At 38.6% G+C, this 19,476-nt stretch overlaps 1 long non-coding RNA gene across 3 annotated transcripts in view; it reads right to left on the minus strand.

Moving 5' to 3' along the window:
- LOC103878942 overlaps window positions 1-9,565 on the minus strand; it is a 54,411-nt gene extending 44,846 nt beyond the window's left edge. The window contains exons 1-3 of one of the 3 annotated variants that reach the window (XR_639312.4): window positions 8,442-9,565; window positions 8,224-8,290; window positions 6,393-6,474 (exon numbers count right to left, since the gene is read on the minus strand). This is a non-coding gene — a long non-coding RNA (uncharacterized LOC103878942). Of the gene's footprint in view, window positions 1-6,392; window positions 6,475-8,223 lie in introns of all 3 variants that reach the window. The other 2 variants (XR_001899772.3, XR_002518129.2) reach the window with 2 other exon arrangements.
- Window positions 9,566-19,476: the final 9,911 nt, after the last annotated feature.

Below are 19,476 nucleotides of genomic sequence, written 5' to 3' on the forward strand. Positions count from 1 at the left end.
CCCTTATTGGTTTTTTCCCTCTTCTCTGTTTCACCTTCTCACTCCCCTGTTATTACTTCCTAAGACCATTCACCAGATAATTTTCTTGCACACAAATCTTATCTTGGGTCTGCTTCTTAGAGAATCCAAACAAAGACAAACTTTTAATTCTGTAATTCCTTCTCTGAATTGTTCTATTCTGTGTTTTTTTTTTTTTCTTGCTGAATCTTCTTCTGTGAACTCTTTAAATATGGAAGATTTTTAAGGTTCTGTTACTTTGTAGCGCTCATCCATGTTTCCATCTACCATCTATAGGCCAATAACTCTCAAATCAATTTCTCTAGCTCTAGTATATCTTGCAAAATCCAATTTCACCAGAATATTTCTGTTCCATACAAAACTGTGAATTCTTGGAGTATTGGCCTATATATTTTTATTTGTTTCCGAACTTTAACGTAGCACCTGCCATATCATAGATATTGAGTAAATGCTATTTGAATTGATTAGAAGATGGAAGCAGAAGACAAAAGTCAATGTATTGCTTAAAAGGAAGTACTAGAATTATTCAGGGTCTACATAATAACAAAAGAAAGTCTATTTAGTCAATTCCTAAAATATATATCCAAATCTGTGAAGAAGAAAGAAGGAGAAGGAGTAGTAGAGGAGGAAGAAGACCTGCTTCTTTGGAGCATGAAAGCATAAATAGCCAGCTAACTAATTGAGCTTTTTGTGTTCTAATTGACTCTGTTGGCAAATTCAACAATTTGAATATTAAGAGCTAAAAGTAACCATTTAATATCTGTACTTTTGTTACCCTTTTAGTTAATCAGCTATTCAAAATCTATCTTGCCTAAGTGAGGCCAGTCTTTCCAGATTTCAGGAGATTTGTCAGCCATCAGGAACCATATTTCTTATGTTTAAAATAAATGGAAGCACCATCAAGTCCTCTCTTTTCCATTTGGAAAATGGAAGGCTGCCAGAGAGTATGCCCATATCAATAGTTGACATTTAAATAGCTATTTTCTTAATGCCAATACAATATTTTATGTTTAAAAATCAAGGTTGTGAGCAATAAATTAGGCACTTTTTTTTCTTTTTTCTTTTTTTTTTTTTTTTTTTGAGATGGAGTCTCGCTCTGTTGCCCAGGCTGGAGTGCAGTGGCATGATCTTGGCTCACTGCAATCTTTGCCTCTCAGGTTCAAGCAATTCTCTGTCTCAGCCTCCTGAGTAGCTGAGATTACAGGTGCCCACCACCACACCCAACCAATTTTTGCATTTTTAGTAGAGATAGGATTTCACCATCTTGGCCAGTCTGGTCTTAAACTCCCGACCTTGTGATCCACCCGCCTCGGCCTCCCGAAGTGCTTGGATTACAGGCATGAGCTACTGTGCCAGGCTAGGCACTTTTTTTTCTACGAGTCCTTTAGAGAACGATCCTCTAAAATAGAAGACTGTTAGCACTTACTGCAATTTAAGCCTGCTGCCTTATTCCATAGGAGAAGAAACTGAGGTCCAGAAACATGAAGCAACTTTTTCTAGACCACAGCACAAGTGGCAAACTGAGACTGAGATGCTCACCTCCTGATCATATATGATCCTACCCTATTTGCATTTTGCTTCAAAACTGTAAAGTCAAAGAAATGTGATAACTTTGCATCTCTTGGACTTGCAGGGAAAATTTTGTTAAAATTAGAACAAAACTCAGGGCTGAAAGAGACTTTAGAGATTACTAAGTGTAACACTTTTTCTTGATGAATATACTTACTTCGTAATATCTGGTTTATAATTACCTGATTTCTAGTCCAACATGTAAAAAGACTGTGGTCACCACTCTCATCTTCAAACCCATAAAAACATGGAACAAACTAAAAACCAACAACTCTTCCTGGATCCTTCAGAGAATTGAAGTCATAAGGCAAACTGCCACCCTGAAAACTGCAGAGACAGGTGAGCAGAGATCATCACAGCTTACCAGAAGCAAAAAGCCACTACTGGAGCCTAGGAGAAATACATAAAGGGTATTTGCTCCAAATTAATTGCTGGAGACTAAACACTGACTACCTTGAGAAATAAGAACTCCCTTCTTGAGTTTTACCTGCAAGTACTGCAATGGCTTCTCACTGTGAAGATCTGAGAAATATCCCATTATGATTCTGGCAGGGGAAAGGGAAGAGTAACCATTCTGAAGCAAGTCCAGAGTACTCTGTTCCCCTTAACAACTGCCTGCCCTCAAGGAAAATTATTTTACCAGAGCCAAAGTAACCCTAGTTTTATCAGAGCCTATCTGACACGGAGGAAGGTAATTATCCAACTCCAGTCTCCTTTTGCCATCCTGTCTCACATAAGTGGGAAAGGGTAAACTGAGAAGCTCTTGTGAAGATCACAGCTCAGGGACATAGGCTCACTACAAGATTGAAAGCTAATCATACAATTATAGAATAGTTCCTCTTGCCCTAAACCTTACTACCATGCCACTAGGGCTCCTGTATAATAACAGGGGATTAGGCTGGCTGCAGTGGCTCACACCTGTAATTCCAGCACTCTGGGAGGGCCAAGGCAGGTGGATCACTTGAGGTCAGGAGTTTGAGACCAGCCTGGCCACCATGCTGAAACCTGGTCTCTACTGAAAAAACAAAAATGAGCTGGGCATGGTGATGCACGCCTGTAATCCCAGCTACTCGGGAGGCTGAGGCAGGAGAATCACTTGAATCTAGGAGGTGGAGTTGCAGTGAGTTGAGATTGTGCCACTGCACTCCAGCCTCGGCGATGGAGTGAGACTCCTTCGCCAAAAAAATAAATAAATAAATAAAATAAAGAAACGGGATTACAGCTGAAACAATAGCAAGGCTTATACTCTACTTAAGGAGGAGCTTCTAGGAAAACTCAGGATAATCAGAGAGATTAAAAGACGGATATTAAAGGAAATTTTATCCTCTGAAACCACAGCAACAGCAAAGAGTAAACACAGCCTTACTCCTAGCCAGGTAAACATAAACCCTAACACCTAAAATCTGCGTGTCTCAATTACTTTTACCCAGGGCATCGTGTCTCACTGTCAACAAAAATGTATGCTAAGAAACACATGACAACAACCAGACAGCCATAGTCTGGAGAAACAGAGCAAGCGTCTGAAGCAGTCTCAGATTTTGCGATTATCAGACCAGGAATTTAAAATAACTCTAAAGGAAAAAGTGGACAACTTGCAAGAACACATGGGTAACATAAGCAGTGAGGTAGAAATTTTAAGAAATAATAAAAAAAAATAGAAAACAAAAATTAAAAATACCTTTGATGGATGCACCCATAGGCTGAAAATGGCCAAAAGGAGAATCAATGAGCTTGAAAATGTGTCAGTACAAACTTCCCAAATTGAAAAGTGAAAAGGAAAAAGAATGAGAAAAATGGAACTCAATATCCAAGAACTGTTTGAAAATTACAAAAGATATAACATATGCATAATGGGAATGCCAGGAGGAGAAAAGAAATAAATAACAGATCAGAAGAAATATTTGAAGCAATAATGGCTGAGTATTTTCCAAAATTAATGACAAACACCAACCACAGATTGAGGAAGTTCAGCGATCAAGGAGGACAAATTTCAAAAAGTCTATAATGAGGCATATTATATTCCAACTGAAGCAAATAAAAAACAAAGAGACAACCTTGAAAGAAGCTAGGGGAGTAGGGGTACCCACCACATCTATAAAGGAACAAGAATCAAAATTATAGTGTACTTCTCGTCAGAAATCATGCAACAGGAAGACCCAGCAGTGAAATATTTGAAGTGTTGAAAGAAAAATTTTTTAAAAACTAGAATTGTATATCCAGTGAAATTATTCTTAAAAAGTGAATAAAAAGTAAAGACTTTCTCACCAAATAAAGAGGGAGAGAATTTGCTGCTAGGACGCTTGCCTTGCAAGAAATGTTAAAAATAAGTACTTCAGAGAGAAGAAAAACGGTATCTCAGAAACTCAAATCTGTATAAAGAAGAGCATCAGACAAGGAATAATTGAAGGTAAAAAAAAAATATTTTTCTTCTTAATTGATTTAACAGATAACAATTTGTTGGAAATAATAATAGCAACATTGTATTGGTTGATTATAGCTTATGGATATAAGTAACGACAGTAATATAATAAGAAATAGGAAGGAGGAATTAGAAATTTCCTGTTAAAAGCTATTTGTACTACTCCTGAAGCAGTATAGTGTTTTCTATTTCAAATAGAAAGTGGACTTAGATTAGTGGTAAATGTATGTTGCAAACTCTGCGGCAACAACTTAAATAATTTTTAAAAGAAGCATAATTGATATGTAAGAGAAGAAAATAGAATCACTTAAAATGCTCATTTAAAAGCAAAGAAGGTAGAAAAAGAGTGAGCAACAACAACAAAAAGAAACAAACAACAAGGACAATGAATAGAAAATTGTTACAAACATGATAAATATTCACCTAATTATATTAATAATCACTTTAAATTTCAGTGGTAAAAAGATAAACTGTTAGAGTGGATTTTAAAAAAATACAAGAACCAATTATATGCTGTTTATAAGAAATTAGGCAGGGCACAGTGGCTCATGCCTGTAATCACAGCACTTTAGGAGGCCAAGGTGGGCAGATCACTTGAGCTCTGGAGTCCCAGACCAGTCTGGACAAGATGGCAAAATCCTGTCTCTACAAAAAACAAAAAACAAAAAAAAAAAAACAAAAAATTAGCTAGGCTTTGGTGGTGTGCACCTGTGGTCCAAGCTACCAGGAAGGCTGAGGTGGGAGAATCACCTGCACCTGGGAGGTCCAGGCTGCAGTGAGCCATGATCACACCACTGCACTCCAGCCTGGGTGACACAGTGAGACCTTGTCTCAACAACAGAAGAAATAAACCAAAAAGATAATACATATTAACACTTAGCAAAAGAAACTGAATGTAACATTAATTTCAGACAAAGCCAACTTCTTTTTCTGTTTGTTTGTTTTTGTTTTGTTTTGTTTTTTGAGATGGAGTCTTACTCTGTCGCCCAGGCTGGATTGCAGTGGCTCAGTCTCAGCTCACTGCAACCTCCACGCCCTGGGTTCCAGCGATTCTCCTGCCTCAGCCTCCCAGGTAGCTGAGACTACAGGCACATGCCACAATGTCTGACTAATTGTGTACTTTTAGTAGAGACAGGCTTTCACCACGTTGGCCAGGCTGGTCTTGAACTCCTGATCTCAGGTAATCCATCCGCCTCGACCTGTCAAAGTGCTGAGATTATAGGCGTGAGCTACTGTGAGCAGCCGCAAAACCAACTTCTGAGCAAGGAAAATTATCAAGGATAAAGAGGGGCATTACATAATGATAAAGGGTTCACTTTACTAAGAAGATATAACAATCCCTACTGTGTGTGCCCCTTATCATTGGAGATAGATCCAGCAGGCAGAAAATCAGTGAAGTATAAAATTGAACTGATCAGTGCTATCAAATAATTGGATCTAATTGACATTTATAGAATATCTCATCCAACAACAGCAGAATAGACATTCTTCTCAAGCTCTTATGGAACATTCATCGACATAGACCACATTCTGAGCTACAAAACACATCTTAACAAATTTGAGGAATAAAAATCATACAATGTGTGCTTTAGACCACACTGGAATTAAGTTACAAACAATAACAAAAAGATATATGGAAAAATACCAAAATATTTAGCGATTAAACAATACACTTCTAAATAGCACATGGATCAAAGAAGAAATCTCGATAAATTTTTAGATATTTTAAACTACACGAAAATAAACATATAACATCAAAATTTGAAGGATACAGTGAAAGCAATACTTACAAGGACATTTATAGCATTGCATGTATAATTAGAAGAAAAAGATCTATAATCAATAATTTAAGCTTCCATTTTAGGATTTTTTTTTTTTTTTTTTTTTTGAGACGGAGTCTTGCTCTGTTGCCCAGGCTGGAGTGCAGTGGCCGGATCTCAGCTCACTGCAAGCTCGGTCTCCCGGGTTTATGCCATTCTCCTGCCTCAGCCTCCCGAGTAGCTGGGACTGTAGACGCCCGCCACCTCGCCTGGCTAGTTTTTTTGTATTTTTTTAGTAGAGACGGGGTTTCACCGTGTTAGCCAGGATGGTCTCGATCTCCTGACCTTGTGATCCGCCCGTCTTGGCCTCCCAAAGTGCTGGGATTACAGGCTTGAGCCACCGTCCCCGGACAGGATTTTTTTTAATGACCAAATTAAACCCAAAGTAAGCAAAAGAAAAGAAATAACAAAGATTAGAGCAGAAATCAGTGAAATTGAAAATGCCATCAGAAATAGTCTAGTCTTATAAAAGAAGGGAAAATGGAGTTTTAAGAGACACACAGAGGAAGACAGCCACAGAGGAAAAGGCATGGAGCAGAGTGATGTGTCCACAAGCCAAAAAATACCTGTAGCCACCAGATGCTGGAAGAAGCCAGGAAAAAATTCCCGATATTACCTCTGCTGACACCTTGATTTTGAACTTCTGGCCTTCAGAGCAGAGAGAGAATACATTTCTGTTCATTTTAGCCACCAAATTTGTGGTCATTTTTTACAGCAGCCAGATAAAACTAACACGATATTCAACAGTTAGTTTTGGAGGCAAAATTCCCAAAGAAAACACTATGCAATTAGTCAAATACTGGCTAATGATATCAGGATGCAGGAAATCATTTAGACTGAATTGTCAGTGGAAATGACAAATACTGGCCCTGTCAGGATATTCCAGAAATCCGAAGTACTTTTCTCATAATGAGATTTTTTTTTTTTTTTTAGTTGAGATTTGATAAATGACTGTGCTTCTTTTTAAATTTTACATTGATTATATTGAACTGGCTCTTGAAAATCCCATCTACTTGTTTGAGTCTAGTCAGACTGTATATGCTGTTTACAGTAGGCTGGAGTATGAATAAAAAGAAAGTGAATTTACGGTAGAGCAACATCAATTGTGAAGGCATTGTCAGCCAACTCAGATAAATTAACTTGCATAGGCCTTTGCTTGCAGGTTTGCAATCACCGTATTTTTACTTGGTTCCTGTACTACATATTTCCCTATCTGAACATTCAGAAAATCGTCAACTCTGATTTTCCTCCCTTTTCTATCAACAACATTTTTACTCAGGATTTTCAAGCCTTGTCACTCTGTTCTTACTGAAATTTTCTCAGGCTTCAAGGTCAAGCTCAAAGCCACAGGAATTCTGAAATTCACACAGGTTCCTCTGCTTTCCAGTGCATGCTAATGAGATCTCTTCTTAGGATGAAGCTCATTCTGTCTTGAAGTATATTTAATGCTTGTTTGTCTATCTTCCCCATCAGGCCAGTGATTTTCAACCTGGAGTAGGGGCAGTAGTTGGGGAGAGTATAGGACCACCTGGAACGCTCTGTCTGTGGTTCATCCACCTGTTCCCATCCTGGATTTTCCCAGGGAAAATCCAGAATTTTCCCTAAAATTCTGATTCAGTATGTACTAGCTGGGAACAACTCCCCAGATAGCTCTGAATCTTCTCCCTTGCTATGCCCTTACTTTTTATACCAGACAACATCAGGAAAATAAAAAATAAGGCCTGTGACCTTAGATTATTTAGATTTTAAATAGTTCTTGTATTTTTGAGGTCACAGACTTCTTTGGAAATCCCGTAAAAGCTATGGATCCATAATTTTAAGATAAAGACATACACAAAATTTATGTATAAATTCAGGGGATTCATAGCCTCCTGAAGATCATTCTTGAACTCTCTAAGAATCCAAGGCCTTAACTTAGAAGTCCTAGGTTAAAGTATGTAGAAGATAGCATTACATGAAGGACACTCAACATATATTAGTTTAATTAATCAGTTAACTGATTAATGTCTATCTTATTAATGCTATATAAGTATATGCAGGTTATCTCTATACTTTGAGTTGATATGAAGAAAGATACCTATATTTTCCTATAACTAGTACCTTGTTATCTCTGCTTACAACAAACTACAAAGTGGATATATTTTACAAACCAAAGAAAAAGAAAACCATAAGGAAAAACACACAATGAATGTTAGAGTGTTAGAGTTGGGTCAATTTGATTTATTTTAGAACAAAAAGACAAAACCCAAAATGGTCAGTCATATCATCCTGATAGCACATACCCTCAGTCAGCCTATAGCCACTGCCCCAACTTCCCAAGGGAAATAAGACAATAGTTCAGGCAAAATTATTTATTTACTTGAATGAGATGTTTTTCTCAAACCATGTCAGACTTACCTGTTTGGCTGAGCAAGGCCCCACAGAGGTACAAGATGCCTTTGGCCCCTAATAAATGAGCCTAGAACTGAAATTAAAAGCCACTTCATTAGCTTTGTCCAGTCTTTTCCCTCTCGACCACATCCAATTTTCAATTTTCTGATCTAGATCTTAGCACCGCAATGGTGAAAAACTTTCGGGATAAAAGATGAACAAAAGAAAACGTCTCACCTACACACCTGAACTGGTAGGCCTAAGGTAATCTTAGGTATCCTTTCTTTAGGAAGCACTGTGATTCTCATTGGCTTTCTAATTTCTTCCTCCTAAGCCAAAAGAGACCCTGAAGTCTTTTACAACCTACTTATAGGGAAGGAGGAGAAGACACCATTTCTCTGAATTCCAGAAGGTTCCACCCAACCCGAGGGCTCAGAATGTTAACCTTTCCCTTTATTACATGGCAAACTGTACCACAGCTCAGTGGTCCAATAATGATCCTTAGACCTATACTAACCTATACCAGTGCCCCATCCTGAGTGCAGTAAGAGAGGAAAGAAGAGAGGAACCTTGACCCTAGTGATAGCCAAGCACCTACCCCATACAATTGGCCCATAAAAGAGCTATGACTGAAATCCAGGTATTTGGATAACCAGCCCAGTGCCATTTCTAGTCCTCTAAAAATCTTAGTCTTAATCATTTTATTATTATAAGAGATGAAGTACATTATTCTCTGGGAAATAATAACCATATCAAAAAAAATTCGATCTTCAGTTGGATATTCCTTAGCGCTATGACTCATTCCTTCACATCCCCACAGATCTTTGTTTTTCACCTCAAAGTATAACCTATTAAACCTTGTATTTTCCACATATTAAAAGTAAACTTCTAAAGGGCAGCATTTATAGCTGATTCATCTTAGGGGATCTCGTATAACACTTTGCATAAACTAGGAATCAAGCGAAAGAGTGTTGGAGTGAGCACAAAAGAGTGGAAAAACTAAACAACAATGAAGTTTTTCCAAGTATTTCACAAGCCTAATTGCTCTAAATGATGCGTTTTCAACTGAGTTGTACAGTATTCTATTTATATACCTTAAGCCACATACAAGTTGAAGAATTGCTTTCAAAGCAGTTAGAGCACTACAGATTACATGTAACTTAAATATTTGGCACCCAGATTTTAGACTAAATGTTTCTGTTTCCCTAAAGAACATTTGATAGTATACATATCCTCAAGGTCAGAAGGGAAAAAAAGAGACAAACAAACAACAACAAAAACCTGCTTCTGATCTTACAAAGAACATTTGAGCTAGAACACAAAGATCTTTGAAAGTTTTTGGATACTAGTTCACTTTCTGACACGTGTATGCTCTTGGCAAAAAAAAAAAAAAAAAAATTATATATATATATACACACACACACACACACATCAAACCAGACAAAAGATCATGAAGAAAAAGCGAGATGCCTCCTTCACTTTTCCCCAGGGGAATACAATTCCACAAAGGAAAACACACATAAACCTGCTCCCTTGTACCCTTTTCTTATTTTGTAGAAGTTACTCATACAAAAGACAGCCTGGCGAGTAATCAACACATTTCTTTACCAGCCTTAGTCAGAGACAAGGTTTACCTGGGAGTCTTTAATCTTCTTTTGGCCACAATCTCACAACTAAGTCAAGGGTCAGCCATCGCCAGCCATTCAACAGTAAACAAATCACTATTATAGATATTTTAAGTTCAACATTGTGCTGAGAAAAATTCTATCAGTTTTTGCACGTTTGTACAATTGTCAAGATTCACTGTGTTTCCTCTATAATCACAAAGTAAAAGTAGACTTGGTGTGTGCAAAAAAGAAACAGAGAATAAATTGAATCAAGGACAAGTGGCTGTTTCTGAATGAATGACCTGTTTGCCAGACGTGGACAATGTCTGTTTGGACCTCCCCCAACCCCACCGTTGCTAACTTCCATTAAATATATCTTGCCAGCCTTGATGGCTGCTGTCTGTCAAATGCCTCTGCTTGCCTGAACCTCTCTCCCAAGTCAATTTAAATGTCCAAAATACATAACTAGTGCTGCTTCTTGGAAATGCAAAGGTTTATGGAATGGATCATGGCTAGAAGGTTGTCAGTTGAGGTAGTCTTCTGCATCTCCTCTCATGGACCATGAGTAATACAAGCTTCTCTCTCTCAGGAGTATCTGCCTCACAGAATTGTCCTCCAAGTCCCAAGATTTCTAGTTGGGAGTATAAAGCGTTGACAGAAATGAAGTATAGCTTCCCTCCAGCTGGCTATGAGGGACAGACTGCCAAAAACACTGCGAATGGCCCATGGGATATTTTCTTTGACACTTGATTATATTACTGTCTCCAATATGTATCTGAATGAGCTTGGTTCCCCCACTTAGGCCTCTTAGCCACCTCCAGCCTGGCAGATATACAATACAGCTTTGGCAATGGCTATAAATTACTCCTGAGCTTCTCTGTCATGGGTACCGAAACAAGGCAATGTGACATATTTGCTGAACTATTTAAACATTTCCTTATACAGCAACTAAATGCTGCTATCCATTTGAAAACACTTGAGTGCCCATAACGGCTGTCTAGAAATCAGTGTGGCTAACCTCACCTAATTACTGATTAGGGCGTGACATCCCAAGGTAAGCATCTGTTGAATGCGGGGCAAAATTCACAAAATTCTCTGGAATCAGGCAGTCTTTTGCATCTCTTTGCTTCTCTTCTGCCCTAATGTAAAATTTAAATTGCTAGAAGTCAGAGAAAGCACACTCATGTTGCCAGATGCCACTTACCACATTGCAGGAGCCCATCTGCTCTATTAAGTACTCTGGTCAGCTACTTCATGCAAATGCTCCAGGAGTCACTTTCAAATTGATCTGGGTTATCTCCAATTTTTTCAGTCAGTTTTCACATGCAGCTGCTTGTGAATGTGTCGGTAATTGATATGTCATAGCCATTGCCCTCACCTTTCAGGAGCAACATGTGAAAATTTTTTTTCATTGTCTTTGGGCTGAGACCTGTTTATCCAATTCTAAATCTCATTAGAATGCTGTGTCGTCTTGGAGTCAGAGGAAAATGGGGGAAGAAAATATGCAGACATCTGTACATCTGATACATCTGACGCCAGCCAGATAGAATCTTGTCTTCAGCAAACCTTGCAGCCCAGAGAAAGACAGCCACTCTCAACAGAATAAGAGGTGCTAAAAAGGAAGAGTCTTCATTCTTCACCTGATTTTGCAGAGTGGGTTTGAGAATTCACTACTACCTTATCCCAGCCCTATGAGATCTGTTTCCCATCTATTTGTAGCCTCATTATGCCAGAGCCACAAACAACATTTTTTAGTTTTGCTAACAAGCTAATATGAAAAGGTCCAGTCTTCAGGATGATGTTGAGTGAGTGAGGACCTAGAGTTGTTTGTTTTTTACTTTTCTTTTAGGTTCAGGGGTACATGTGCTGTTTTGTTGTGTAGGTAAATTATGTGTCGTGTCATGGGGGGTTGGTATGCAGATTATTTTACCATTCAGGTAATAAGCATAGTAACCAAGAAGTAGTTTTTTAATCCTCACTTTCCTCCCTCTCTCCACCCTCAAGTAGGCCCCAGTGTTTGTTATTCCCCTCTTTGTGTCCATAAGTACTCAATGCTTAGCTCCCGCTCATAAGTGAGAGCAGTATTTGGCTTTCTGTTCCTGTTAGTTTACTTAGCCTCCGTGTTGCTGCAAAGAGCATGATCTCATTCTCTTCTATGGCTGCATGGAATTCCATAGTGGATATGTATTACTTTTTCTTTATCCACTGTAACATCGATGAGCATTTAGGTTGGTTCCATGTCTTTGCTATTGTGAATAGTGCTGCAATGAACATATGCGTGGATGTGTCTTTATGGCAGAAGAATTTATATTCCTTTGGATAGATATCCAGTAATGGAACTGTTGGGTCGAATGGTAATTTTGCTTTGAGTTCTTTGAGAGATGTCCAAACTGCTTTCCACATTGGCTGAACTAATTTACATTCCCAGCAGCAGAATATAAGCATTACCTTTTCTCAACAACTTCATCAACATCTGTTATTTACTGGATTTTTCGTAATAGCTATTCTGAGTAGTGTGAGCTGGTATCTCATTGTGGTTTTGATTTGCATTTCTCTAATGGTTAGTGATGTTGAGCATTTTTTCACATGTTTGCTGGCTGCATGTATGTCTTCTTTTGCAAAGTGTCTGTTCATGTCCTTTGCCTACTTTTTAATGGGGTAGTTTGTTTTTGTTTGTTGATTTGTTTAAGTCCCTTATCGATTCTGGATATTAGATCTTTGTCAGAGGTACCAACCTGGGAACCCAGCCACCCATTTCCTGCCCTAGGCTCAGAAGGGGACACAGTGATTAGGGACTATTTTGGACCACCGCACAGCACAACCAGCTTTTGGAAAAGCAGCCAGACTGGTTTCCACCTGGGTCCCTGACCCTGCTGCTCCTCACTGGGCCAGGCCTCCCAGCGTGGGACCCTAGTCACCCCGGCCTGGACTCTCAGGCCAGCAGCAGCTCTGCACTTCCCTGGAACAGATCTCCCAGAGGGAAAGGCAGGTTGCCATTTTTACTGCTTGACAGCCCTCCCTTCTGCTGCCCTCAGGCTCAGGAGGGTACACAGTGATTAGGGACTATCACAGATCCCCAGCACAGCACCTTACAGAAAAGCAGTCAGACTTAAATTTTTTGAGCAATGGGGATTCTAATTGATATTAAAACCTCTTTTGGTTGAAGTCCTTCCAAATAGACTTACCAATGCCTTTTCTGATGTCCCGCCAATTTCAGGCCTGTCTAAGCCTTTCTCTTTTCTCTCAGGCACTTAAAATACAACATTAGAGAAAGCTATGCTATTTAATAATAAGTCCTAATGCCTCTACCACCATTGTATTATAAGATATTTTTGTATGTCAAATCACTCTGTCAAATTGAGAGGACTGTCTTCTTTAAGGGGTTCTTGAATTTTTTCTTTATTCTGTGTTTTTGTGGCCTCTAGTTTTATCTAATTAGGTCACTTAGAACCACTCCAGAGCCTTATCTTTGGCAGGTCACCCTCTCTTCTTTATTCATTGACAGAATAACCTTTACTTGAAAAAGAGAAAAACTGCAAACGTCAGCATGAACATCAAGATCATAATTAAGTTGATGCTAAAAACTTCCTTTTAGTCTTTCAGACCACTTCCACTTGGTTTATACAAATACAGCCCTGGCATTTTAGTTTCCATCTCCACCTTGCCCTTAGACTTTGACATGACGTTACTATATTTTGAACAGCCAGCCAAAGCTTCTCCCCTTACATGTCATGAGCTAGGGCAAAGACAAGTCTGGACAAGCTGGATGTCTTAGATGGAAGCAAAGGGAACATTTATTCTTCTTCTCCCTCATTAAATTTACTTTATAGCCTCGTTCTTCCCCAGTTGTGGCAGGAAACACCAATTAGGCCTCTAAGCTTTTTATTTTTCTTTTTAATGTAAACTACAGATGTATAGAAACAGATTAATTATAATTGTTTGTTTATTATGTATTATTGCTTCATGCAGGTATGTTTTTATTGTATTATATCTATTTATTTATAGTAATAAGATAATAACCCCACAACCCAGTCCACTCCAGAACTAGAACATGGTCAAGAGCTTACTTCTAGTCCTAATCCACCTCCTTGGTTTGCTGCCCAGCCCCCAGAGATTAGCATGATCCTGAATTATATGCTTCTTATTCTTTTGCCTCCTTTTTATAGTGTATAACCCAATGTATTCATGAACAATATATTGTTTAGTTTTACTTTCTTTAATCTTATAAGAAAAGATAGTAAACTATAGGTAGTCCTCTGAAACATGCTTCCCCCCTTGATAGTATATAACTGTAATTCAACTTTATTATTGAATACACCTGTATTTTATTCATTTTCATGGTTATAAAGTATTCCATTCGGTAAAACACACTACAATCAATTTTTTGAATTTTTCTATCAATAAGCATTTGTGTTGTTTGGGTTGTTTTTGCTGTTATGAACAATGTCGCTATTCTTAGAAGTATACAATTTACTAAAAAATAGATAGATAATTAAAAGTATTTTGTTACTCCTAAACATTAAAGAATCTAGTCCAGTAAAAGTGATAACATTCCAAAATATTATTTGATTTCAAATTGATTCCCTCGTTCAGCTGAGACCATTTTGGGGACAAAATTCCTGCAGTGAGGCAAAAGCACCAGGTTGGTTTTGTTAGTATTTCTCGCTCTACCTCCCTCCCTACTTGCTGGAGGCTACTTCAGAACCCAAAGCAGAGAGAAGTATGAGCCTAATCTCATGATGCTGATACAATTGTAATCAATATGATTATTTTTTTTTCTTCCTCTTTTTCATTTTGTAAATCTCCCAGGGAGCTCAAATGGTTTTGGGAGAGATTCTTCTGCTGAAGAATGCCTGGTGAAGCACTCTGAATACTAACAGGCTTTTTAGGACACTCCCCTTGTCAGCCCATGGGCTTCCCCTAAACTTCCCTTCTGCGGGGGTTTCTTGGCCCCTGTGGACTGGCATCTTAAATGAGACCCCTGTGAAGACAATTTCAGGTCAGCTCTGGGGCCAGCCTCTAGAACACATGCATATTGACTTCTCCATTGATGGGAATAAAGCAGCTTGCTCATAAGCCAGTTAAATTTCATACCTTCTCTCTCCCACCTAATGCCCAGCTAACCCAACCTTTTGTGTATAGGCTTCTCCCAGCAGAATGAAACAGAAGTGTCTCTGTTCTCCAAATTCGAAAAATGCATATCAAGTTCTCTGAGCTGTTTTGTTGATGCCTCTTCACTTGGCTTAATGTAAGAAGCCTTCAGCCTCCTCTGTCACCATGAAAGAAGAGGAGAATGTTTTCAATACTATAAGAGTTCTCCCCATACAAAGTCTGTTTTCCAAATCTAATTGGAAATCCTTGAGTAACTGGGAAGTGGATGTTTGGATTGTGCAGGCAGAACTTATTCTCCAATCTCTTGGCATGTTCTTCATAGACAATCTAGCTCCTTATTTTAAGATATGAGTATGTCTGGCACCTATTCTGTTAGTCTCAGGTATTAAGGTCTCTTCTGAAATTTCAAGACCTAAAGTGTCTCACTTGAATATCCTGTTACACTTGCAACCTAAAAGGCTTTTTAGCAAATTAAGGAATTTGAGTTCTGGTTTGACTTCTTTCATATCCATTGGAGGAAAGAAGAAGTCTTAAATAAGACTGCAAACTTTAATTACAGGGGTCAGTAATTCTTGCCCAAGTGGTGAGAATCACCTAGGAACAGAGGAGGATCTCTTGTCTATAACTGCAGTCAACGCAGAAGTCAACCAGATGTGGAGAACTACCAATCAATAAAGAAGACTAGACAGCTTATCCAGTAGTCCTAATCCCTCACCAAAGAGGGAAGCAGTGAAAGGTGGCAGAAGCCGATAAGGAATTTCAGAACCTGTTACAAAGGAGGAGAGAGGCAGGAATAGGTATGTAAGAAGAAAACTGAGAAGAGAAATATACCGGGAATAAGCACTGATGTATATGCCTATTTTTGCATATGTCTGAGTTTAAAAAGCCAGAGATGGAATGGACTGTGCTTATCTTGTAACCCAGTTACAGTAACTGACTTCTTGCCTTGTTTAAATCTATACCTTATCTCAGTTCTAATAAATGCAGTTTTGCCCTCCAAGTTTGAGTTTCTGCTTTTAGTGGGTGGTCTTCCTGGTAATCCAGTGTAATCAGGACTGGAGTTTCACTTGGTCCTCTAACTCTCTCCAGGCACTAGCATCCATAAGAAGTGTCTCTCTGGTAGGATTTTTTACTATCAGCTTCCACTTTGTTATGATGCCACTCTCTGCTTGACTTCCAAGATCTCTCTCTGTCTTCCCCACCACTTTTCTCTATTGATCATTTCTCAAAATGACAATATACTTTTCCTACTTGCCTGGCCATTCTTCTCTTATTCACTTATGCTCTGACGGTGGGTATAGTTGGTTGTCAAATTTCAGTCATCCCATATAAGCATTCTGCTGTGAGACCACCCTAACATACATGCTATCATAAAGTACAAATTCAAATTTTATTACTTTGTGTATTTATTTGTTCTTTAACTCCACAAACCTTTATGGAGCATATACTGTGTGTCAGGCACTGTTCTAGGGATTGCAAATGTATCAGTGGAAAAAAAATTCTCATTCTCATGAAGATTGTATTCCAGGGGGGAATATAGTCAATATAAATCAAAACAAATAAATATGTAATATAACTGATAATGTTAAATACAATACAGAAAAGAGAGGCCTAGGGAGGTCATGGCAGGCCTTCAGGATATACGTAGGCTCATGACACATTGCTGGGAATGCTATTTCTCTAACATAATATTATTTCTTACAACATCATTGTAAGAACATAATAGGCATCTCTAATAGGACATGTGTGTACAAAAGCCATTTCCTGTTCTGATTCCATGATTCCATCTCCACTGCCCCACCCCCAACTCCCTCCCAATGTGTTCTCTCAAATCCATGACCCATCATCAACAAAATCTAATTCATTTCTAAATGTTTCCCTCATTTTTCATGCATTCTAACTTAAGCCTGGTTCTGCCTGGCTCTGGGACATTCCTTTCCCAACAACCCCTAGATGATGGCTGTTATTTCTCGCAGTGTCCTGCCACATGGCCTGCCACATGATAGGAACTCTTCAAAAACTGTTTGTGAATGAATGCCTTAAGCTTCACCCCTTCAGAACAGAAGGGATGTAGATCATGTGAATTGACCTTCTGGTTACAACTGATTGGATTGTGTACCTCCCTGAGCTGGGGCAATATTTCTTTCTGGAATTTTAAGACAGGCGTATAGCTGTAGCGTGCAGCCAAGCCAGAGGATCACGTAGGCCTTTGAGTTCCATAGACTACCATTTTAAGGCAGCTTTGTGAAGGTAGATGAGTGAGTATAGAGCTGCCCTATGGAGAAAAAATAAGCAGAAGCAAATTAGAGACAGGAGATCATGTGGTGTGAAAGAGGGTGAAAGCGAAAGCTTGATGACTGTCCATTTTACAGAAGGACTACTTGTGGTCCCTAAAATTCAGCTCCTTGACTTGAGATTCTCATATCCTGAAAATACAGTGATGCTGCTCCATCTCTCTTTTTTTGGATGTCTTGAATGATTTCTGTTCTTTGGCAACTGAACAGTGCTGCTTGAGACAGAGTACCCCTCTTGTGAGTTGGCTGTTTATACCAGCATGCATAGTAGGCTTATATCAACTAAACAGAATGCTTCCATTTTTCAAATCCCTGAATCATCTTATGATAATAATGTCAACTGTGGCACCTAACCATTAAACCTCTACCTTCTACCTTCATTTTTTTTTCTCTACAGAATGTGCCCTTTCTAATAGAACAAGGGTCAGCAAACATTTTCTGTAAAAGGGCCAGATAGTACATTTTTAATTAAGGCTTTGCAGACCGTTATGTCGGTTCCAACTACTGAATTTTGCTATTGTAGCCTGAAAGCTCCACAGACAGTGTGTAAGCAAATGGAATTGGTTATGTTCCAATAAAACAGGCTCAGGATTAGGCTGCTTGAGTTCAAATGCTGACTTTACCATTAATTAGCTGTGTGACCTAGGGCAAGTTAGTTAACTTTTCTATGTATCTTTGGCATGTTCATCAGTAAAATGCAGATAAAAATAGTATCCATATTATTCTTATAGAATCATTGCAAACTTTAAATGTAATAATATTCATCGAGAACCTGGCAAATTGACCAAGCACCAGTAGTTGTAAATTGCTAGCACTGACCTTAAACATTCTACATTTCTTTACCCATCAACTTTTTCCCCAATATTCTTATTTTCTCATTAATTCTAGTGTATTCTTTCCAGTAGCACATATTCCATGGCATACGAATTGTTAATAAGTCACAGAAAGTGCTTTAAGGTCAGGTCAGATGGGGAATTTCTAGACTAAATAATGTTAAATTATGCCCCTCTCTATTCTTTTACTTGGGATGAAACATGGCAGAATTTCTCAGTCATCTAGATTGTGTTGTTTTAAATCAATAAGAAGGGAATATGGTTCCCAACAGTTCCCAGGCTTATGGAAACATAACCCCTGAACTTGTGTACTTCAGAACATACTTTGGAAAATGCTGCCCCAATGGTTCATGGACAACACTCATCACTTTAAGGTGGTGTGCTATTCCTACTGGCATACCTGCTTTTGCCATTGACATACTTTCCTGCTCCCTAAGTCCTGAAACTTTATGCTCATTCCCTGGTCTCTGTCAGAGCATGCCCTTCTGCTTCCTCTAATGTCAGTGTTGCTTCATTGCTCCTCAATGTCATTTGTTGCATTTACTACATCTGCTCATCCATTAGGGTCTTACCCTTGCTCATCTTCTTCTCAACTATTGTATTCACGCTCAGAGTTCTAACCTCTACTAAAATTCCCACATCTACATTTCTAGTCCAGACTTTTCTTCTGATCCCAGATCATATATCCAGCTGCCTGCTGAGACATACTGATATATTCAAAGCTGAACTCAGTATCTTTGACTAAAGACGATTGTCTGTCTCTGCTAGTAGCATTGCCATCACTGAAACAACACTCTAATAGTAATCCCTAAACTGTTCCTTCTAATTCAACTCCTACATTCCATCAGATGTCACTTCTGTGCATTCTATCTCCTTAACTGTTCCCGTTGTCCTCCTCTCCTCTCTTCTCTATTTCTGTACCTATGGCTTCTTCCACCTCTGTTTCCCACCTCCAGAAATCTGTTCTTTATCCTATTATTATAAATTCCTATCTGATTCTATTATCTCTTCAAGTAGCTCCAGATTTGCTACATGATATAGTTCAATATATTCAGCATGGTACATAACACTCTTAATCATCTAACTCTCAATCTGCCACTACACTCTTACCATTCAACACAACTCTCCATATACTCCATCCAGTTTCTATGGTGCACCTTTCTCCTGTCCCATTTTCTAAAATGACCTCCCCACCTGCTCCCAAAACAGTTTCTTAGTTTGTGTTTTCTCAGAAGCAGACTCTCAAACAAGAATTCCTATGGTAAAAAAAAAAAAAATACATACATACATACATATATATATATATATATATATATATATATGAATGGGGAAAAAGAAATTAAAAGACAACTGAGTGCCCTGTCTAGCTCAATCTCCTAAATTATCTCCACCTATCATCGTCTTTGAGCTATTTTACAACTTTGCAAGTTCTAG

This window comes from Papio anubis, chromosome 14, assembly GCF_008728515.1.
Source record: "Papio anubis isolate 15944 chromosome 14, Panubis1.0, whole genome shotgun sequence".
Classification (NCBI taxonomy): Eukaryota; Metazoa; Chordata; class Mammalia; order Primates; family Cercopithecidae; genus Papio; species Papio anubis.